Source organism: Nycticebus coucang, chromosome 10 (genome assembly GCF_027406575.1).
Source record: "Nycticebus coucang isolate mNycCou1 chromosome 10, mNycCou1.pri, whole genome shotgun sequence".
Classification (NCBI taxonomy): Eukaryota; Metazoa; Chordata; class Mammalia; order Primates; family Lorisidae; genus Nycticebus; species Nycticebus coucang.
In genome coordinates, this window is record NC_069789.1 from 36,639,413 (window position 1) to 36,664,178 (window position 24,766).

The following is a 24,766-nucleotide window of genomic DNA, read 5'->3' on the forward strand; positions in this document are numbered from 1 at the left end:
TTTTCTTTTTATTATTAAATCATAGGTGTGTACATTAATGCGATCATGGGGCACCATATACTGGTTTTATAGACCGTTTGACACATTTTCATCACCCTGGTTAACATAGCCTTCCTGGCATTTTCTTAGTTATTATGTTAAGACATTTATATTCTACATTTACTAAGTTTCACATGTACCCTTGTAAGATGCACCGTAGGTGTAATACCACCAATTACCCTCCCTCTGCCCATCCTCTCCCCTTCCTCCCCTCCCTCTACCCCTTCCCCATATTCTTAGGTTATAACTGGGTTATAGCTTTCATGTGAAAGCAATAAATTAGTTTCATAGTAGGGCTCAGTACATAGGATACTTTTTCTTTCATTCTTGAGATACTTTACTAAGAAGAATATGTTCCAGCTCCATCCATGTAAACATAAAAGAGGTAAAGTCTTCATCTTTCTTTAAGGCTGCTAATATTCCATGGTGTACATATACCACAATTTATTAATCCATTCGTGGATCGATGGGCACTTGGGCTTTTTCCATGGCTTAGCAATTATGAATTGGGCTGCAATAAACATTATGGTGCAAATATCTTTGTTATAATGTGATTTTTGGTCTTCTGGGTATATACCTAGTAGAGGATTTATAGAATTGAATGGCAGATCTATTTTTAGATCTCTAAGTGTTCTCCAAACATCTTTCCAAAAGGAATGTATTAATTTGCATTCCCACCAGCAGTGTAGAAGTGTTCCCTTTTCTCCACATCCACGCCAAAATCTCTGGTCTTGGGATTTTGTGATATGGGCTAATCTTACTGGAGTTAGATGATATCTCAAAGTAGTTTTGATTTGCATTTCTCTGATGATTAAAGATGATGAGCATTTTTTCATATGTCTGTAGGCTGTGCGCCTGTCTTCTTTAGAGAAGTTTCTCTTCAAGTCCCTTGCCCAGCCTGCTATGGGATCACTTGTTCTTTTCTTGCTTATACGTTTGAGTTCTCTGTGGATTCTGTTATTAAACCTTTGTCGGAGACATCACCTGCAAATATCTTCTCCCATTCTGAGGGCTGTTGCTTGCTTTACTTACTGCGTTTTTGGCTATGCAGAAGCTTTTTAGTTTGATCAGGTCCCAGTAGTGTATTTTTGAAGCTGCTTCAATTGCCTGGGGGAGTCCTCCTCATAAAATACTCGCCCAGACTGATTTCTTCAAGGGTTTTCCCTGCACTCTCTTCTAGTATTTTTATAGTTTCATGTCTTAAGTTTAAATCTTTAATCCAGTGAGAGTCTATGTTAGTTAATAGTGAAAGGTGTGGGTCCAGTTTCAGTCTTCTGCAGGTTGCCAGCCAGTTCACCCAGCACCACTTGTTAAATAGGGAATCTTTTCCCCACTGAATGTTTTTAATTGGCTTATCAAAGACCAAATAATGGTAAGTAGATGGATTCATCTCTTGGTTCTCTATTCTGTTCCAGACATCTACTTCTCTGTTTTTGTGCCAGTATCATGCTGTTTTGATCACTATCGATTTATAGTATAGTCTGAGATCCGGTAGCGTGATTCCTCCTGCTTTGTTTTTATTTCTGAGTGATGTCTTGGCTATTCGAGTTTTCTTCTGATTCCATATAAAATGAAGTATTATTTTTTCAAGATCTTTAAAGTATGACAGTGGAGCTTTAATAGGGATTGCATAACAATGTTGATTCTTCCCAGCCATGAGCATGGTATGTTTTTCCATTTGTTAACATTTTCAGCTATTTCTTTTCTTAGAGTTTCATAGTTCTCTTTATAGAGATCTTTCACGTCCTTTGTTAGATAAATTCCCAACTATTTCATCTTCTTTGGCACTACTGTGAATGGAATAGAGTCCTTAACTGTTTTGTCAGCTTGACTATTGTTGGTATATATAAAGGCTACCAAATTATGAATGTTGATTTTGTAACCTAAGATGCTGCTATATTCCTTGATCACTTCTAAGAGTTTTGTAGTAGAATCCCTGGTGTTTTCCAGATATACAATTATATCATCTGTGAAGAGCAAAAGTTTGATCTCTTCTGACCCTATATGGATACCCTGGATCGCCTTTTCTTCCTTAATTGCCATGGCTAAAACTTCCATCACAATGTTAAAGAGCAGTGGAGACAATGGGCAGCCTTGTCTGGTTCCTGATCTGAGTGGAAATGATTTCAATTTAACTCCATTGAATATGATATTGGCTGTGGGTTTGCTGTAAATGGCCTCTATCAATTTAAGAAATGTTCATTTGATATCAATTTTCTTAAGTGTTCTGATCATGAAGGGATGCTGGATATTATCAAAAGCTTTTCCTGCATCAATTGAGAGAATCATATGGTCATTGTTTTTTTATGTGTTTATGTGCTGAATTATACTTATAGATTTATGGATATTGTACCAGCTTTGAGACCCTGGGATAAAACTGACTTGGTCATGATGTATAATTTGTTTGATGTGTTGCTGGATTCTGTTTGTTAGGATCTTCTTGAATATTTTTGCATCTATATTCATTAGTGATATTGGTCAATAATTTTCTTTTCTTGTTGGGTCTTTTCCTAGTTTGGGGATCAGGGTGATGTTTGCTTCACAGAATGTGTTAGGTAGTCTTCCTTCTTTTTCTACATTTTGGAATAGGTTGAGTAATAATTCTGACGTGAAGCCATCTGGTCCTGGGCTTTTCTTTTTATGGAGATTTTGTACGGTTGATGCTATTTCAGAACTTGATATTGGCCTGTTTAATATTTCCACTTGATGCTGGGTAAGTCTTGAAAAGTGATGTGCTTCCAAGTATTGGTCAATTCCCTTCAGATTTTCATATTTCTGAGAATAAAGTTTCTGGTAATATTCATTAAGGAGTTTTTTAATTTCTGAGGAGTCTGTTGTTATTTTGTCTTTGTCGTTTCTGATTGATGAGATTAGAGATTTTACTCTTTTTTTCTGGTTAGGTTAGCCAAAGGTTTATCTGTTTTATTGACCTTTTCAAAAAATCAACTTTTTGATTTATTGATCTATTGTATAATCCTTTTGTTTTCAATTTCATTTAATTCTGCTGTAGTTTTGATTATTTCTTTACTTCTACTGGGTTTGGGGTTGGAATGTTCTTCTTTTTCCAGTTGCTTGAGATGTCCCATTAAGTTGTTAACTTCTTCTTTTTCCATTCTCTTGAGGAAGGTTTGAAGTGCTATAAATTTCCCTCTTAGGAGTGCCTTTGCAGTATCCCAGAAGTTCTGATAATTCATGCCTTCATTGTTGTTTTGTTCCAAAAATTTGGCAATTTCCTTCTTAATCTCATCTCTGACCTAGCTATCATTCAGCATAAGGTTATTTAACTTCCATGGTGATCTGAGAAGGTGCAAGGAATAATTTCTATTCATTTAAATTTACAGAGGTTAGACTCGTGACCTAAGTTGTGATCGATTTTGGAGTATGTTACGTGGGCTGATGAGAAGTATGTGTATTCAGGTTTGTTGGGATGAAATGTTCTGTAGATGTCTGCTAAATCCAAATGTTGGATGGTTAGGTTTAAATCTAAAATTTTTTTGCTGAGCTTCTTATTGCAGGGTCTTATTATTGCACTGCCAAAGGAGTGTTGAAATCTCTGACTATTATGGAGCTGAAGGAAATCAAGTTGCTCATGTCTGTTAGAGTTTCTCTTATAAATTGAGGTGCATTCTGGTTGGGTGCATAAATATTAATAATTGAAATCTCATCATATTGAGTAATACTCTTAACACATATGAAGTGACCATTCTTATGTTTCCTTACTTTTGTTGGTTTAAAGCCTATTGTGTCTGCAAATAGAATTGCAACACCTGCTTTTTTCTGATTACCATTTGCCTGAAATATGGATGACCACCCTTTCACCCTGAGTCTATATTTACTTTTAAGGTAAGATGTGACTCTTGTATGCAGCAAATATCTGGCCTGAGTTTTTGTATCCAGTCACCTAACCTGTGCCTCTTTGGAGGACAGTTTAAGCCGTTCACATTATTGGAGAATATTGATAAGTCTGGTAAAATTTTGGGTATTAAGTTTTTTGAAAGTCCAGTGGACATTTTTAATCCTTTCACCACTGTGGAAGTTGGAGTTTGATCCAAAGTTTCTGAGTGAGTTTACTTTTGTGGTAGAGGGTTTGGCTGGTCATTATGGAGGATAGGTCTGAGAATATCCTGAAGTGCTGGTTTGGTAATAGAAATTTCTTCAACATATGAATGTCATTAAAGTATTTAATTTCTCCATCATAAATGAAACTCTGTTTAGCTGGATACAGGATCCAGGGTTGAAAGTTATTTTGCTTTAGGAGATGAAAAGTTGACGACCACCCTCTTCTAGCTTGAAAAGTTTCAGCAGAGAGATCTGCAGTCATTCTAATATTCTTCCCTTTGTAGGTAATGGATTTCTTACATCTGGCTGCTTTCAAAATTTTCTCCTTCATATTAACTTTAGTGAAGTTAATTATGATATGCCTGGGGGATGTCTTATTCAGATTGAGTCGTGCTGGGGTTCTGAAACTATCTGCTATCTGAATTTCAGAATCTCTTGGCATGTCTGGAAAATTCTCTTTCATAATTTCATGGAGAAGGGCCTCTGTACCTTGCAAGGCCACTTCATCACTTTCAGGGGTGATGAAGGCAGATATTAGCCTTCTTTGAATTATCCCAGAGCTATCTGAGAGAATGATCCATTTTTGCTTTCCATTTCTCTTCCTCTTTGAGAGTTTAGGAGCATTCAAAAGCTTTGTCTTCAATGTCAGAAATCCTTTCTTCTGCTTGCTCCACTCTGTTACTGAGGGATTCTACTGTATTTTTCAGATCTTTGAGGGCTGCAAATTCTTGCTTCAGTGCGTCAAAATCTTTGGTTGCTTTGTCTTTAAATTCCTTAAATTCTTGAGACAACTTTTGAATTTCTCCTTGAATTTGTAATTCTGACTTTTGAATTGCTCCTCGAATTTCTAATTCCAAATTTTCCTCCATTCTATTAATCTCGTTTGCAATCCCAATTCTGAATTCGATTTCTGACATCTCGGCCAGCTCTTTACAAATGGGATCTTCAGTTACATCTGCCATATCTTTCCTTGAGGGGGTTGATCTGTTCTGGTTATTCATGTTACCAGAGTTTTTCCACTAATTCTGCCCCATATTTTACAACATTTGATTTTTCCCCTGGAGCTTCATCGAGGACCCATACAGTGCTATGGCCTGAGAAACTGGGGACCTGTTTGGTGTGGTGGGGCTAGGTGCTTCTCTCTTGTTTTAAACTGGTCTCTGTCTGACCCTAGTGAAACAGTTACTCTGGGTTGAAGTCTCAGCTGTGGAAAAATACCAGCAATTAATTTACCCTGCCCCCCACAGGCAACAATTGGAAAAGGAAAATCAAACCTTCCTACAACCACATACCCAGGGCACCACTTGAATAGTCCTTGGGCGGTTGGCTTAGTTCAAATGTCCAAATCAATTGTCTCAGTCAGCACCTGTCTCAGGTGGGTGAGTTTAAAAGGTCTCTGGCAACTGGATCGCAGGGGTCTGGTGACAACTGAGATGTGACTTGCTCTGGTGCTCTGTGAAGTCAGGAGGACCCGCCCAGCAAATAGATTAGTTTGGGAAGGTTGATGCCTCCTTCCCCTCCTTGCACCTCTGTCACACACCTCCCACCCCAGTCACTGATAGCCCCGCAGGGCTGTGACCCAGTTGCCTCCAGTGAGCAGATACTCCAGGGGTTTGCACCTGCCTGAATGCAAGGAAATCTATATCTGCTCAGCCAGGCTGCTGCTCTCTGCCTCTATCCAGCAGAGGGAGATGAGGCCTGACAACCTCGGGCACTTGATGGAGGCTGGGGGGTGTTCACTCAGTTCCAGCCCTGCCCTTGATTGATGTTACTGACAGAATAGTACAACTTTGCAGAATTTGTTTCTGTCCCTGCTAAATTCCCCTGCAGAAGAGAAGCTATTTTGAGTTCCCAGAACCTGCGACTCAGGCCCTGTCTTTGCTCCTGCAGGTTTGTATTCAGTCAGCTGTCAGTTCTAGCCTCCTGCCTTCCTTCATGTATAAGCTGATGATCCCCTGAGGGCTGGGTGCATCTTAGGCTCAATAAAGCAGTCCTCTGGGTCAGCCCTGCCCTGGGAATTTCCCAGCTCTGTGCGTACGTTTTCTAGTCTCCGCGCTCCACCCAGGCTGGTACCACCTCAGGCAAACCCTTTACTCATGGGGCCTGCGTTTCCATCCCAGATTTGTTCTGTGGTGGTTGCCACCCGAGAAGATGCCCGGCCTCCTCTGGTGTGGCTTCAGAATATCCGGGAGTGAGCCCTATTGTTGCCAAAAACGGTTGCTGCTTTGCGCCTTGGGCCACTGCTGCTCCGATGTGGTTCCCTCTCAGCCGACCATCCTCTCCTCACTCCCGTGCTGCAGAATCAGCACTGACCAGCTGCAGTCTAGGCACTGCCCACACCCCTCGAGAAATCACCCAATAATCTGGACTCCTGGGGGACAGGCCTCCAGACCTCAGAGTGAGAGTGGAGGGGAATGCTGGGAGCTCAGAATTGCAGGTAGAGAATATATACAGTTTTATACAGTTTTATGCCTGGCAGGAGAATGCCGTGGCACCCTAGTAGGGGAGGTAGGTTCAGTTTTTAGAGAGTGTCTCCTGTGGAGTCTAGTGGGAGGACCTCTGTGAACTCTGCTCGTTTGTTTGTGGGGCACTCTGAGCCGTTCTCATGGGGGAGGGGACTCCTGTCCACTTGGTGATGAATTTTGTACATTTTGTTTGTATCCTTGGGGTCCCAGCTCACCTCAGCGGGGTTGATGTGCATTCTTCAACCTTCTCTCTTGGTGCAGCTCTAATCCACCAGGTTACTTGCTAAATTTCTGTCCTTTGATATGACAGATTCTTATTCATCATCCCTAAGATATCAAAGAGAGGAAAAATAAGGGTCTTTAGCTAAGTTGCTTCACCGTATCTCTAACTCACTACATGCTGAGAGAACTGTGAAGGGAATGAGTCTGGGGAACCGATGTAGGCAGAGAGCCCCCAGCAGATTTGAACCCACTTCCTTGTGGCATGTCTACACAAAGAGGGCACCAAAGTACCCACCAGAGCATCTGGCTTCCTGAGACTAGCAGGCCAGCCTTCAGAATTATCAGGAAGGCTAGAGATGCAGGGACAGCTATTGTGAGTTGGAGCCTGGTGCTTAGCACAGCGTCTACCTTCTCCAGAGCCTTAGACTGTGGAGTCCCAACCTGGGTGGGTTCACCCCTCCCACAGATGGGGCATATCCCAGCCTTGATTCTCTGCGGCTCACTCCCACCTAGCTTCTGTGTCTCAGTGGCCATTCAGGGTCTGCACCTGCCCTTGCCCTCATGCACTTCTTCCCCCCCCACCCCAATATTGGCTGCTGCTGCTTCCAGTATATCAATGACCCTCCCCTCAGAGTGTGCTAACAACTGGCTGGTTGAATCAAGGGGCTCTTTCTTTCTTTATTCCTTCTTGCCCTTGGTCTGCGTGTGGCCTTTGACTGAAGACCATCTGCTCCTGGACCTTCCTGCCAAGGCCTCCACAGCTCAGCACTTTGCCAGGCTCTTCACCTGCTTCTCAAATGTTCTTTTTTTTCCTGCCCACTTGGGTGACTCCTTGAAAGAGACTTTCCTCCCTCTTCTATTTCAAGTGTCCCTCTGCAGGTGAGTGCAGTCTGCCTGCCGTCTGCCTGCTGACGGCTCGTGAATAATGAACTGCACCACTCATTCAGCACCTCTGTGTGCTGGGCCCACTCTACATGCTCCATGTCATTAACATGTGCTCTATGGCATTTACTAGCTTCTCTTATTATCCCCATTTTACAGATGCAGAAACTGAGGCACACAAAGTTGATTTTTTTTTTTTGAGACATGGTCTTGTTTTGTCACCCTAGCTTCAGTGCAGTGGTGTCATCATAGCTGACTGCAACCACAAGATCCTGGGCTCAAGTGATCCTCCTGTCTTAGGCTCCTGAGTACCTGGGACTATAGTTGTGAGTCACCACTGGGTAATTTTCCTATTTTTTTTTTTCAGAGACAAGATCTTGCTCTTGTTCAGGTTGGTCTTGAATTCCTGAGCTCAAGCAATTCTTCAGCCTCTGCCCTCCAGAGTGCTAGAATTACAGGAGTGAGGCACCACTGGCTAATTTTCCTATTTTTTTGTAGAGGTGGGGTCTTGCTCTTCCTCAAGCTGGTCTCGAACTCATGAGGTCAAGTAATCCACCCATCTTGGCCTCCCAAAGTGCTAGGATTACAGGTGTGAGCCACCATGTCCAATGTAGCTGGCTTTTTACCTGACATCTTCTTTTATGTTCCCAAGACCCTAGAAGACATTTTTTACCTTAATGTCCATCTTTCACCAAATGTATTGTGTCCAAGACTCACATACCATTTTCTCCTAAAATACATTCTGACACCAAGCCACTGGTATTCTGGGTGCCACATTGTGCATTGTAACAGCTGTGGTTGAGCAGCTTTTTGAGAACAAGAGGTCCCTAAGCTTCCTGCCAGCTGGAGTGCAGCAGCCTCTCCACCCACACCACCACAATGGCCCTGCCAACCTTCAGGAACACTGACGACACACACTTCCTTAAGTGCGTGGTATGGGAGAAAAAGCAGAGAGGGGGATGTGTTGCACTTGAGTCAGACAGAAGGTGGCAGCTCCAAGAAGTGAGATGGAGTGAGAGCAAGTGTTCAAATGGACAGTGTGAGAAGTGGAGGCACACACAGAAGCCTGAGACCAGAGAAATGGTGGCTAGGACACAGGACTTTCTATGGCATGTAGGAGGGCTGAATCCATTCTCACTAAACCCCAGATGTGACTCCAATGCACATACATTTGCTTTGTACTCAGATTTTCCCATTTCTTTCCATTCCTGTGGTTACTACTTCATGTCCAGGCTGAGACAGAGGCTCTAGACTTTTGTTTCTGCCTATTATCTTTCTCTGCTTCTGTCCCTCTTTTATTTGTTTATTTATTCTTTATTAAGTTATATATATATATATATATATCATGAATATATTTATGCCTTTGTGGGAGTCAATGTGTTGATTATTTGTATAAATTAGAGTGCTTACATCCTACTAATTAACATAGCTTTCACCTCATTTACTTAATCACAGTTTTAAGACATTTGTATTCAATACTTGATAGATTTGACTTGTACCCTTGCAATATGCTCCATAGGTGAGGTCCTACCATTAACCCTCCCTCTATCAAACGACCCCCCTCTCTTCCCATCTCTTTCCCCTTCCCTCCTTCATCCTGGTCTATAGTTGTGATTCAACTCTCATATGAAAGTGTGAGTGATTATAAATTGGTTTTATTGTAGTACTGAGTACATTGGATTTTTTTCCATTCTTGAGATACTTTACTAAGAAGTAACCAGCTCCATCCATGTAAACATAAAAGAGGTAAAGTCTCCATCTTTTTGTAATGCTGCATAGTATTCCATGGTATACATATACCATAATTTATTAATCCATTCATGGGTTGATGGGCACTTGGGCTTCTTCCAAGAGTTGGTAATTACAAATTGAGCTGCAACAAACAATCCGGTGCAAATATCTTTGTTGCCAAGTCATTTTTGGTCTTTTGGATATACACCTGGTAGAGGAATTGCAGAATCAAACGGCAGGTCTACATTTAGACCCTTGACTGTTCTCCAAACTTCTTTCCAAAAGGAATGTATTTGTCACTCTTTTATATCACTTCTGGATTTGTCTTTCTACAACACTAATGTCATTGTGAACACAAACTCATCTGCTCAGGAGCCTGAAATCCTTCCTGCTGCCTTTAGGATGAAATCTAGAGTCTTTCTAGGTGAAACCTTCCTTACCAAGGTTTTCCACCTCCCACCCCCAATCCAACCATCTCCATTAATGGAATCTTCTTTCCAGTTACTCAGCCCTCAAACCCTAGAGTCTTCCTTGAGCACTCTCTTTCTCATCCCTCTCAGGCTGTATCCTAGGCCAGCAGTCCACAACCTCTTTGGCCCCAGGGACTGATTTCATGGAAAATAAGTTTTTCCCAATGACTGGGGGGTGAGGGCAGGGATGATTCAAGCACATCACATTTATTGTGAACTTTATTTGTATTATTATGACATTGTAATACATACTGAAATAAATATTGCAGAATTAATGGGAGCCCACCTCAGCTCTGCTTCAGATCATCCGGCATTAGATTCTCATAAGATGCGTGTAACCTAGATTCCTCACATGCACAGTTTACAGGAGGGTTCTTGCTCCTGGGAGAATCTAATGCTGCCATTGATCTGACAGGAGGAGGAGCTTAGGTGCTGATGTGAGTGATGAGTGGAGGCTGTAAATACTGATGAAGCTTCAGTCATTTGTGTGCTGTTCAACTCTTGCTGTGCACCTGATTCCTTACATCTACAGACTAGTACCATGGCCAGTACTGGTCTGTGGCCTGGGGTGTGGGGACTGTAGGTCTAGGTCCACAGTAAAGCTGTAGCAATGACCTTAAGAATATGCCCAACCTTCTCCATTTCTGGCCTTCATGGCTCCTTGGCTGGTCCTGGCTAAGGTCCATGCCCTTCACTTGGAGATTGCATTTTCCCCTCGCTAGTGCCAGCACAGTAGTCATAGAGAATCTGCTAAATGCCTCCTTGTGTCTGTCACTCCATGTCCTTTCCTATAAGACACTGTACAGTCCATCTTTCCTTTTCCTCTCCATCTAGACTGACTATTCTACCCTTGCTTCTTCCACTCCAGCCATTTTGGCCTCATTGTCATTCTGAAGATTCATAGATTCAGCTCCTAGCTTAGGGCCTCTATACTCTCTAGTCAGTCCATCTGCCTGGATTACTCTTCCCTCAGTCTTCAGATGGCTCACAACATCAACACCTTCAAATCTCTGCTGAAATGCCGCTTTCCTCTGAGCAGCCTTCCCTGATCCTTGTGTTTCCACTGTGACACTTCTCATCCTCTCTGGCCCACCCTTTCACCTTTTCTGCTTTATTTCCCACCACAGCCCTCACCAGGTCCTAAATATGATATTACTTATTTATTCTCTGATTTGTTTTTGTGTCTCTTTCCCCTGGAATGGAGGCTCCCTTACACCCTGGTGTAGAGGAAAGAGAAATTTATCTTATCCCCTGCTCTGTTTCCAGGCCTCAGCACAGCTCTTACACACAGAAGGTGGTCACTTGGATTAGTCAGGGTTCTCCAGAGAAGCAGAGCCATGCAGAGATATGCATAAGAGGAGATAAATTATGAGAACTGACTGACATTATTTTGGTGGCCAAGAAGTCCCACAATGTACAGTGTGCAAATTGAAGACCCACCAAAGCTGGTGGTGTAATTCAGCCTGAGCCAATGTCCTGAAAACTTGTGGTGGAGTTGGGTGATAATGAGGCTGCTGGTGTAAGTCCTTAAATCCAAAGTCCTGAGAACAAGGAGCTTTTATTTCTAAGGGCAGGAGAAGATGGATGTTCCAGCTCAAGGACAGGGAGAGATGATTCGTCCTTCCTCCACTTTTTTTGCTCTATTCAGGCCTTCAAGATGGTTGGTGCCCATCCACATTGGTGAGGGTGATCTTCTTTACCTGCCCCACTGATTAAAATATTAATCTCTTCCAGAAACAGTCTCACAGATACACCCAGAGATAATGTTTTACCACCTATCTGGGCATCCCTTAGGAAAGTCAAGTTAACACATTAAAATGAACCATTTGTCACTCTTAGCTGCTGCAAGGAATTTATTGACCTATTCTCCTTGCCCCATGCCCTCTTTCCCCTGGTATCCCTTTCCTTCTTTCTAATCGTGCCAGGATATCAAGGATCAGGTGGGTGTCTTCTCCTCTCTGAAGTCTTCTTATCCCATTTCTCCCCACACTGACTTCTCCCTTTTCTAGGTTCCTTTGCACTTGTAACTCTGGACAAATGTGGTGGCTTGGACTGATCCCATCAAATAGACGAAGTACTAGCAAAGAGTGAAATTTCTCAGAGAGGAATTGCTTCTATTTTTTCCCTAAATAAAGAGAGGAAGAAGGGAATTGAAGATGGCCACTAAAAAGAGATTACAACCCAGACAGACAAACCCAAAGGATATCCCCAGTGGCCTGAGGGATGAGGGTGTGAGGTTTTTGAGGCCCAGCCTCAGGGAAACAAGTGGCAGTCATGCTTGATGAAGACACAGCCCACAGGTGTACAGAACATTGAGAAGCCAGCACATTGAGAAGTCTAGTGGGAAAGAGGGAACATGGTGCAGCCTGGTGAGAGGTGAGGGCACTGGCACCTTGGTTTTCCAGATCCAAGTAATGGGCTGCCACTGAGATGACCTCCTCAGGGTTTATATATCTAGCATGTCTATACTTATTGTTTGCTCTAAGGATTACAGAGTATCATTTGTAGATAAAATCTATTCATATAACAACATACTAGAGTGTGTGGAAGGAATGCCATGTTTGGAAGAATAGTGCCTAGTTGACCTGCAAAAATATCCCAAGGGAGCCCCATCCTATAGAAAAAGAGCCTTTCCCAGGGATTGGTGGAAGCTTGTAAGTTTTACACAGATTCAGGGCCACGTGCTATGGCAGGGAGGGTTTTTTCCTCATTGTTTTACATATATTAATAATTCCAAGCAAGTTGATACTTCTGTGGAAGGGCAGAAACATGCCATGTTGTACCTTCTCCTCCAAAAAGCCTAGTTCTGAGCACACAGTAGGTTCTGGATAACTTTTGGATTGACGAATGAAGAAATGAAAGGCAAATGTCTTCATCTTTCTATGTGAAAGATTATTCAGTACAGATCTATGGTCCAAGCTGTTTTCTGAGAATCCAGTATTGTCACTCTTTTACAATACTCTGATCCCAATTAGAGAGTCGAGTCCCCCTATGTGAAGTGAGAAAATGGATCTTGAAGGGGATTGGGAGGCCTTGGAATGAGTCCAAGAGAGACTGTTAATCAGCTCATGACACAGAGTTGGAGAAGGATATTTTGGGCTGCAGAGAGAAAGCTCATGCAAAGCGCAGCAGTAGCTCTGGCAAGTTCAGGCCCATTTGGATGAGTCAAGGGCAGGCTATGATGGACCATTTCCAGGATAGTCTGTCTACCCAAGGCCTCAGCACCACCAGTGACCCTTGCCCAGCCTACTTCTGCTGACAGGATGGTGTCCTCACAAGAAAAATCAAGTCTGTCCCTCTCTCTGGAAGCCTTAATCTCTGGAACAGTGGTATTTGCACTTATTTTCCTTCTTCTCTCCCACCAACAGCCCAGAGTAAAACAGGTCTCCCAGGGGCCATTTGCAGCACTTGCTGGTGTGAGTTGTGGGGCTCCTCAAGACCCTTTTGCCCCATCAGCCCGCCATTCAGTCATGGAGTAATATAAGGTGGTTTAGCTGTTGGGGGCACTGGGAGGATATAGCGAGGCATTGAAACTCACTTAAACCACCTCCTAGGACTGCCAAGAGCCTGCTCTCTTGCCAGAGAAATGATGTCCATCCCAGAAGCTTGCATGAAACATGTCACCCCAGGACCACACAAATGCATTGTATTAGGTGATCTCCAGTATCCCTTCCAGCTCCAGGCAGCTATGGCTCTAAATTCAGGGCTTGACCAACCGATAATGCAGGCCCTTTGCTTATTTTATTCTGCTGCCTTTATTTGCTATTTCATCTTGTTCCTTATCTCGTCTGCCTTATGAGACTAAAAGTAAAGGGAAACACAAATCCATCATTTTCACAGTTTGTTGGCGGCTCAAATTCACCAGTTTTGCAATTTGTTTGCAGCAGTTAGGAAAAGGTTCATTGGGGAAGTTTGATGGAATCTGCTATGGTTTGAATGTGTCCCCCAAGTTCATATGTTGGAAACTTAATCCTCAATGAAATATAATGGGAGATGGAGCTTAATAAGAGATGACTAGGTTGCCCTTATGGACAGATTAACATTGTTATTGGGGGACTGAGTTAGTTATCAAGAAACAGTTTGTTAGAAAATTGAGTTTGATGCCATTTTGCCCTCCTGCTTTCATGCCCTCTTGCCCTTCCACCATCTGCCATGGGCTGACACAGCATGAAGTTCCCCACAAGATGCTAGCTTCATGCTCTTGGACTTCCCAGCCTCCAAAATTGTGATTCAAATAATCTTATATTGTTCATAAATTACCCAGTCTCAGGTATTCTGTTATAGTAACACAAAATGGACTAAGAAAGAACCACAGTCAAGATAAATACAAGTAGTTCCTTGCAAGCACAGACAGAAAGTAAGCACTTGCTCATGGAAGTAAGAGACAATTTGGAAAACTAATGCACTGGAATTGGAATCAGGTCTTAAGGAAAATGCAGGAGTTGCCTGAGTTTTTATCTTTGTGTTGCACCTGCCAAGAAAAAAACTTCCTCAGCAATTCCCATGATTTGTTCTTCTCATCCTTTAACTCTCATTTCAGAAGGCACCTCCTCAAACCCAGTGTCCATCAATGAACGACTAGATTTAAAATATGTGGTGCATACATACAAAGAAATACTATTCAACCTTAAAAATGAAGGGAATTTTGACACACTCTGAACCTTGAGGACATTATGCTAAGTGTAAGGAGCCAGTCATGAAAAGATAAATATGACATGACTCAGCTTACACGAGGTATCTAAAGAAGTCAAATCCACAGATCAAAAAGTAAAATGGTGATTGCAAAGACTGGGAAGAGAAGGAAATGGGGAGCTATTGTTTCATGGGTACAGATTTTTAGTTTGGGATGATGAAAAAGTTCTGGAAATGAAATGGATGGTGGTGATGGTTGCCCAAGGATGTAAATGTACTTAATATTGAACTGTACACTTTAAATTGGTAAAAGTCATATATTTTATATTATGTCAATTTTACTGTAGTAAAAAATTTTAAGAGTAGATGTAAATTGCATCAGAAAAAATACAAGTTACCACCTCAGGAGTCCTTCCCTGGCCATCCAATCTCAACAATTTTCCTCATCACAGTTCCCTGGTTACCCTCTATTTCAATTGCCCTATTTATTTCCTCCCTATAACTCACCCCAACCTTGTACTTGCACTTGTTTCCTTATAAGCTTCATGAAGGCAGTGACCTTATCTGTTTTGTTCATTATTGCACCCTCCTTACCTTGCACTATGCTTGGCAGGAATTAGGTGTTAAGAAGTGTCTGTTGAAGGAAATATTGAAAATTCTATAAAATGCCTAGTACAATAGAGATATAAAAATTCTTATTCATTTTACATGGGCTTTCTCAAATTGGAAGGATTCCACATAGTGAGAATAGTTTAAGACAAAGGAAATCTAAACATAGATCACCTTATTGCTGAAGGCAGCAATAATTTGACTTGGAGCACCTTTTAAGAGTGACTAACATAGGATTGACATTAAGCCAAGAAGTGGATTGATGAAGCTTCAACTGGGCAAGTTGAGGCTGCATGGCTGTAAAACCATGGCTGTAAAACCAGAAACTCCAACTTAGAATGCTTTAGACAAGAAACCAAATGTATTCTCTCATTTGAAAAAGAATTAAGGTAAAGGCTTCAGGGACTGGTTAACTCAATGGCTCAGTATATAACCAAGGTCTCATTTTCTTTCCATACTTTTCTATTCTCTCTTTAGTAGGTGAGCTTTGTTCTTAGGTCAAGATGACTGCCTTAGTTCCAGGTGTCACAGCCAGACACAGTGGCACAGCTACTTCTGTGGAAGAAGATAAACTGTCCTTCCTGTGTCTCTTTTGGGCAAGTAAAGGAATCTTTCATAGCAGCCCCACAGATTTCCTATGATGTTTGGCCAGAAATGCAAGCCATGTTCGTGCCTAAACTGGTCACCTGAACAGGTGAAAGAGACCACTATGATTGGCTTAGATGCATACAGACCTTTGTGACAGGGAAGGCCCAGCTTTCCCCAATGGACATGGCACCTGAGGAGGACACAGCAACTTATTCATGTAAATTCATTTTATCTACATGGATAAAATTTGGCATTTTAGGAAGAAGAAAGTATCTACTGGGAAGGTAATCAGTAGTATCCACCTCAAGGTGAAATTAAGGGTTTAGATACATGCCCCAATATCCAACCTGCCATGGAGCTGAAAGCATGGATCACTCAAAGTAGGATCAACTGTGGGACACTATGGCAGCCCCAAGACCTGTTTCTTTCCCACAACTCACCTTAGCTTACCTGAGATCAAACTGGCCACAAAGGGTGGAATGAAGTGACGCACACCTAGAAACTTGGTTCTAAGCCATGAAAAGACTTAGTGGACCCTTAACTGCATATTACTAAGTGAAGAAAGCCAATCTAAAAAGGGTAAACACAATATGTTTCCAACTATATGACACTCTGGAAAAGGAAAAACTATGGAGAGAGTAAAAGATCTGTGGTTGCCAGGGGGTGAGGGGAGGGAGGGATAAATAGGCAGAGCACAGAGGATTTTTAGGTGGTGACACTACTCTGTATGATACTGTAATGGTGGATACATGTCATTGTTCCTTTATCCAAAGCAATAGAATGAACAACACCAAGAGTGAACCTAATGTAAACTGTGGATTTGGTATGATAATGATGATAATGATAAGCTCATCATCTGCAAAAAATGTGCCACTTTTGGGGGGTATTGATAGGGAGACTGTGTATGTCAAAAGGCAGAGAGTGTGTAAGAATTCTGTGTGCCTTCTGCTCAATTTTGCTATGAACCTAACACTGCTCTAAAAATTAAAGTCTATTTTTTTAAATGTTAATTTCATATACTGATAATGTGCTAAGGTGAAAATGAAATGGAATAATATGATAGAGAGTGATGGGGCTGAGTGGCTACTTTAGCCAGGTGATCAGGGAAGCTCTCTGAGGAAGTAAGATTGCTTATTCCTGAGTAGGAAGAGGCTATGGGATACTCTGGGGAAGCATATCCTAGGAAACAATAAGCTCCCTGAGGAGAGGCAGGCATGAGATTAACATGCTTCAGTGGAACAAGTCAGCCTGTGATCTTGCAGCATGGAAGGCAGGAGACAGAGTGGTGGGGATGAGGCAGAAAGTGCAGCAGGCCTTATAGGTCATGGTAATCAGGGGTCATCCTATGGATGGAGAAGCTGTGGTCTTGGGGCCAGATGTGGCCTTCTGGATCCTTGACTGAAGCCTTCCCTCTCCTCTCCTCTCCTCTCCTCTCCTCTCCTCTCCTCTCCTCTTCTCTTCTCTCTCTCTCTTTTTTTGACAAGAGTCTTGCTCTGTCATGCCAGGAAAAGCAGGTAACGTGCAATGGTGTCAGCCTAGGTCACTGCAACCTCAAACTCCTGGGCTCAAATGATTCTCCTGTCTCAGCCTCCTAAGTGGCTTGGACTACAGGTGCCTGCCATAATGCCCAGCTAATTTTTATACTTTTAGTAGAGGTAGGGTCTTGTTCTTGCTTAGGCTGATTTTGAACTCTTGAGCTCAAGTGATCCTCCTGCTTCAGCCTCCCAGAATGCTAGAATTATAGGCATGAGCCACTGTGCCCAGCCTGAGTGCAGCCTTTTGAACAAATCTGAATTCTATAGAACAAATCCTTTTAATCCTACTCATCTGCTGTGGGGAGAGTGTACCCAGAGAGGGAAGATGGGCAGCAAGAGGGAAACAGAGTCAGAGACCATTGGCCTCATCTAGCTTAGAGATAGTAGGGGCTTGGTTTAGGTTTGGGGCAGTGGAGATGGTGAGAAATGTTGCATCCAAGGCCTGATTTGGAAATAGAGTTCAAAAGCCTCAATCATAGACTTGGTGGGCATAGAAGAGGGAAAGAGGCAAATCTAGAATGACTTCTAGGTTTTTGGCCTAGGCAATTATGATGTCATTAATTGGGTGAGGAAGTTAGAGAAGGAGGAAGGGTCCATTTTGGTGAGAAGGGAAAAGTCAAGTTTTATGCTTTGGATATGTGACATCATCTAGGTGGATTAGTTGTCTGAGTGGAGGGGTGAGTAGGTGGTTAGGTGGAGTCCAGAACACAGAGCTGCAGATAGCAGTCTGCACAATTTATAAATGGTATTTCAAATCTGGAGATTACTTAGGGAGAGATTATAGAGGAAGTGAATTTGCTAGCTGTGTGATTTGAGCACATTTTTTTTTAAATTAAGTCATAGCTGTGTACATTGATATATTCATGGGGCATCATTCACTAGCTTCACAGACCGTTTACCAAGTTTCACATCTGCGCCAACATCTCTGGTCTTGGGATTTTGTGATATAGGCTAGTCTTGGTAAATTTAAAGGAATAGAAATTATTCCATGCATCTTCTCAGACCACCATGGAATAAAACTTGAGCTGAGTAACAACAGGAATCTGCATACTCACACAAAAACATGGAAGTTAAATAACCTTATGCTGAATGATAGCTGGGTCAGAGATGAGATTAAGAAAGAAATCGCCAACTTTTTGGAACAAAATAACAATGAAGACACGAACTATCAGAACCTCTGGGACACCGCAAAGGCAGTTCTAAGAGGGAAATTTATAGCACTGCAAGCCTTCCTCAAGAGAACAGAAAGAGAGGAAGTTAACAACTTAATGGGACATCTCAAGCAACTGGAAAAGGAAGAACATTCCAACCCCAAACCCAGTAGAAGAAAAGAAATAACCAAAATTAGAGCAGAATTAAATGAAATTGAAAACAAAAGAATAATACAAGAGATCAATAAATCAAAAAGCTGGTTTTTCGAAAAGGTCAATAAAATAGATAAACCTTTGGCCAACCTAATCAGGAAAAAAAGTAAAATCTCTAATCTCATCAATTGAGCACATTTTTTTAGGTGTTCTGAGCTTGATTTTGAACTTGTATGTGGTGAGTTTTATAATATTTTACAAAGCAGTTGGAAGAGTTAAGTTAGATAAACATGTATGAAAGCAGCTGGTACAAGGCTTGGATCATGGCAGAGTCTAAAGAAATGTTGCTTTCTGAACTCTGCATATCCTCCAGGCCACTTTGTTAGGTAATAAGGTATTCATGTGAATTGTTAAAATCCTGTCTACACAAAATGAGTGTCCAGTGTTTGACCTTTTCTTTCTCTGTTTAATCAACTTTCAAAAAATTATTCTTAGTCAATTTTGTGTAATGTGTCTTGAAGGACAGATAAGGAAGGATTTATATCATATTTCTCTGCCAAAAGAGCTCAGATTTCCCTAGATAGTTGTGTATGTGGGGAGGATTGGGGCAGGTGTGGTACAGGAAGAAAAAAGGAGAAGCAAAGATATCAGTTAGGAACTAATGGAACATGGATGGAAAAGCTTGATTCCATACCTTAGTTCTTAGGAGAATGGTGTCCTTGGATCAGAAATAGAGACATTCAAATGTGGAGTTCATTTGGGAAGAAGAGACAAGTGACAATGAGCTCATCTTGGCCAGGTTGAGTGTGAGCTCCATATAGAGTATCCTAGAGGACATGTCAGGCTGACAGCTAAAGGTAAGAAGTTTATGTGGCTCAGGAGAGAGGCTGGATCGAGAGCTAGGCCATCCCTCCCCTATGGAGGAGATGGTTGAAGCCTTGAGACTGGATGAGGTCATAGATGAAAGACTGCATGTGGAGAAAGCCTTTTCCAAGAGGGCTCTTTCATTGCTATTTAATATTTCATGTGGTTATATTTGGTTTCCCTGTTTGGGGAGAAGCTTCTTAATTGCTCTTTCAGTCTCTCAAAGGAGATTTGGTAAATTGGTTTGCCTCTCTTAGCTTCAGTATCCTCAGCCTTAAAATGATACTAATGAGAGGTCCTGCAAAGTTTGTTGTGAGGACTAAGTGAGATTATTAGAGTGGTAAGCACAATGCCAGGCACACAATAGGTACCCAGTGAGTATTGGTACCTGGCATGAAAGGGAAAGAGGGGCCTGTCCTTCCTGGAAACTAGCCTCAGGGAACCCAGCTTCACATGGTCTTTCCACCTTCCCTGCTCCCTCACTGAGATTTGAGGCCACCCCAAATCCATCCCAGCCTACTGGGAGACACTCAAATTGAACTAGATCAATCTTGCTTGCTCTCAGAGAGCAAAGATGGAGAACATTCAATTAGATTTATCTGAGATTCCTGATGCCAGCAGGAGAACCCTGAGGGTGTCTGAAGTGTCAGTAGCTTCAGGCAACTTCTGAATTATTTTTAGGGACATAAGAAATCAGCTCCTAAGGCCTGAATCCCTGGCTCAGTTGTCACTGAGTAGGCTCAGAGAAACCCAGAGAGATGGAGCACATGGTCTTGACCTTCTCATTTCTTCTTCTCAGAAGCCAAGAAAAACATGCTATGTGGGCCCAGATAGGGATGTGAAGGGCATGTGTTCTTTTAGAAAAAGAGTCACTATCCACCTCTGACTCCATTTTGATATTTTGAAGTAGCCACAAAAAAGGCTTAGCACTGGTTCAAATTCAGGTCATGCAATGCTTCTCTGCATACATATGGCTGGGAAGCCAGGTGTGGTTTCATGTCCAAGAAAACCAGACTTGGCCATTGCTTGGTAAATAGCAACCATTTCTCCCATCACCCCTGGTTTGATAGCATATATACATATGTCTTTAGAGATCTCAAAGAATAGCCCAGATTTTTTTTTTTTTTGAGACAGAGTCTCACTATGTCACCCTGGGTAGAGTGCTGTGGCATCACAGCTCACAGCAACCTCAAACTCTTGAAAAATAGCCCAGATTTTTTTAATTTAATATTTTAAATTATGAGTTAGTATGTGGGTATATGCTGTTAGGTTACATTATTTGCATTTGCAAGGTAAAGTCTAGGTTTGCAGTTGAGTCCTTTGCCCAGGAAGTGTGCTATATGCCCCTCTAATGTACCTGATAGGTGGGAACAATTGAGCCCCCTCATCCTTTTCTCTTTCTTGAATTTAATTGTGTTTGTCTCTTTTGTGGGTCTATGGTTATTGGTCTACCATTTTTGGATTAGTACTGAGTACATGGGATGCTTGCTTTTCTATTTTTGAGATACTTTACTTAGAATATTCTCCAAATCCATGCAGGTAAATAAAAAAGTTGCCATCTTCTTTGTGGCTGAGTATTATTATATGTAATACATATACCAGAGTTTATTAATACATTCATGGGTTAGTGGGTGCTTGGATTGTTCCCATATCTTAGCATTTGTAAATTGAGCTTCTATAAACATTCAAGTACAAATATCCTATGGTAAAATTATTTCTTTTTCTTCTGGGTAGATACCTAGTAATGGGACTGTAGGGTCAAATGGGAGGTCTACTTTTAGTTCTTTGGGGATTATACATACTTCTTTCCAAAGAGGCTGTACTAGTTTGCAATCCCACCAACAGTGCATCACTGTACCCCTTTCTCTGCATCCAGGCCAGAGTTTGCAGCTTTGGGACCTTGTGATGTGGACTATTCTTACTCCTAGAAGTGATCAAGAAATACAGTAACATCTCAGGATATAAAATCAACATCTACAAATAAGTAGCCTTCTTATATACTAACAACAGTCAAGCCAAGACCAGATCAAGGACACAATACCCTTGTCAGTAGCTTCAAAGAAAATGAAATACCTTGGAATATACTTAAAAAAGGACATAAAGGATCTCTGCAGAGAGAACTATGAAACTCTGAGATAAGAAAAAGTAGAAGACATTAACAAATAGGAGAACATACCATGCTCATGGCTGGGGAGAATAAAATTGTTAAAATGTCTATACTACCCAAAGTGATCTACAGATTTAATGTAGGTCCCATTAATACATCACTGTCATACTTGAAAGAATAGCTTTTTATTCATATGGAACCAGAAAAACTCTGAATAGACAACATAGTTCTATGAAATAAAAAAAAAATCTAGAGGCATCACATTATAAGACTTCAGGTTATACTACAAGTCTATAGTAATTAAAACAGCATGATACCAGCATAAAAATAGAGACATAGGTTTATGGAACAGAATCAAGAACCTAAAGATGAAACCAACCTCTTATTTGATCTTTGACAAACTGAACAAAAGCTTACCCTGGGGCAAAAAAAATCCATATTTAATAAATGGGGCTGGGAGAACTGGTTAGGCAATGTGAAGGACTGAAACAAGACCCACACTTTTCACCACTTACAAAAGTTAACTCACGTTGGATAAAAGATTTAAATCTAAGACATGGAATGATAAAAACCTCAGGGGAAAGGCGGGAAAAGCTCTTAACAATATTGGTCTTGGGAAAGAATTCATGAAGAAGACCCTATTGGCAATTGCAGTAACAACAAAAATAAATAAATGGCACCTGATCAAGTTAAAAAGCTATAGCACAGCTAAGGACACAGTTCAATAAAACAGATAAACAACCTTCAGAATGGGAAAAGATATTCACATGTTATGAATTGGATAAAGGGCTAGTGATCAGAATATGCAAAGGGCTCAAGCAAATCAACAGGAAAAGAGCAAAGAACCTCATCAATCAATGGACAACTATGTGAACAGAATCTTTTCCCAAGAAGACAGACAAATGGCCAACAAATACATGAAAAAATGCTCATCATTCCTGATCATCAGAGAAATGCAAATCAAATCACTTTGAGATATCATTTAAAATTTAACTTTGATATAATTTCCAATTTATAGTGAAGTTACTAGAAGAGTACAAAAAACTTCACTCAAATGCCCTGTATGTTAACATTTTATCGTAGTTTGCTTTATCCATTTCCCTCACACCATATATATTGGTAATTGATAAGACTGATAGGGTGTGATTTTGTAATCTATAGACTTTATTCAGATTTCATTAGCACATTATTTTCCTAATGATGTCCTTTATAAAAGTGGTCTCCAAACTTTTTGGCACCTAGAACCAGTTTCATAGAAAACAATTTTTCAACAGAAGAGTGGATGGAACAGGAGGTGGAGCTAAGCTGGTGATACTGTGCAGTCCAATTCTTAACAGGCCATGGATTAGTACTAGTCTATAGCATGAGGGTTGAGGACAGTAGCTTTATAGCAAAAAGATCCAGAACTTTGTAGTTCAGTCGTTGCATCTCTTTAGTCTCCTTTGATGTGGAGCTTACCGTTACTGAGTCTCTTTGCATATTTTTGGTGTTGACTTTTTTTATAGCACAGCCAGGCCAAGTATTAAAAATGTCCCTTCATTTGGGTTTGATGCTATCTTGTGATTGCATTCAGGTCGAGTGCTTTCAGCAGTTGCAGCACACAGGGGGTGCTATGTTCTCCTCAGTGAAGCCTATCAGGAGGTCCCTGCTGTCTCTTCATCTCAATACTAGTGATGCTAATTTTGTTCCTTTTGTTAAGGTAGTGTCTGCTAAATTTCTCCACGCTAACGTTACTTTCTAAAATAATCTTACTTTAGTTAGTAATTAATAAGCATGGTATGGGGGGAAACTTTGAGATAATAACTATACTTCTCCAAATTTTACCTGGTAGTTTTAAAATCCATTGGTGGCTCTAGCCTCAATCTATTTATTTTTATGGTGATGGTTGACAAGTGCTGGTTTTCTCAATCTATTTTCCCTTTTACATTTATTTGTTGACTTTCTTTCTTTCTTTTTTTTTTATTAAATCATAGCTGTGCACATTGATATGATCATGGGGCATCATTCACTAGCTTTACAGACCATTTACCAAGTTTCACATATGCCCTTGTAAGATGCACCGCTGGTGTAATCCCACCAATCCCCTTCCCTCTACCCACCTCCCCCCTCCCTCCCCTCCCTTTCCCCCTTCCCCCTATTCTTAGGTTGTAACTGGGTTATAGCTTTCATGTGTAAACCCTAAATTAGTTTCATAGTAGGGCTGAGTACATTGGGTACTTTTTCTTGCATTCTTGAGATACTTTACTAAGAAGAATATGTTCCAGTTCCATCCATGTAAACATGAAAGAGGTAAAGTCTCCATCTTTCTTTAAGGCTGCATAATATTCAATTGTGTACATGTACCACAATTTATTAACCCATTCATGGATCGATGGGCACTTGGGCTTCTTCCATGACTTAGCAATTATGAATTGAGCTGCAATAAACATTCTGGTAAAAATATTTTTGTTATGATGTGCTTTTTGGTCTTCTGGGTATATGCCCAGTAGAGGGATTACAGGATTGAATGGCAGATCTATTTTTGATTTCTTTTTTTTTTATTAAATCATAACTGTATACATTGATATGATCATGGGGCATCATACACTCGCTTCATAAACCATTTGACACATTTTTAGCACAGTGGTTAACATAGCCTTTCCGGAGTTATCTCAGTTACTGTGCCAAAACATTTACATTCTACATTTACCAAGTTTCACAAATACCCCTGTAAGATGCACCACAGGTGTGATCCCACCGGTCCCCCTACCTCTACCCAGACCCTCCCCCTTTCCCACTTCCCCCTATTGTTAAGTTGTAGCTGGGTTATAGCTTTCATGTGAGAGTCCCAAATTAGTTTCATAGTAGGGCTGTGTACATGGGTTCTTTTTCTTCCATTCTTTGGATACTTTACTAAGAAGAATATGTTCCAGCTCCATCCATGTAAACATGAAAGAGGTAAAGTCTCCATCTTTCTTTAAGGCTGCATAGTATTCCATGGTATACATATACCACAATTTATTAATCCATTCGTGGATCGATGGGCACTTGGGCTTTTTCCATGACTTAGCTATTATGACTTGGGCTGCAATAAACATTCTGGTACAAATATCTTTGTTATGTTGTGATTTTTGGTCTTCTGGGTATATGCCCAGCAGAGGAATTACAGGATTGAATGGCAGATCTATTTTTAGATCTCTGAGTGTTCTCCATATATCTTTCCAAAAGGAATGTATTAATTTGCATTCCCACCAGCAGTGCAGAAGTGTTCCCTTTTCTC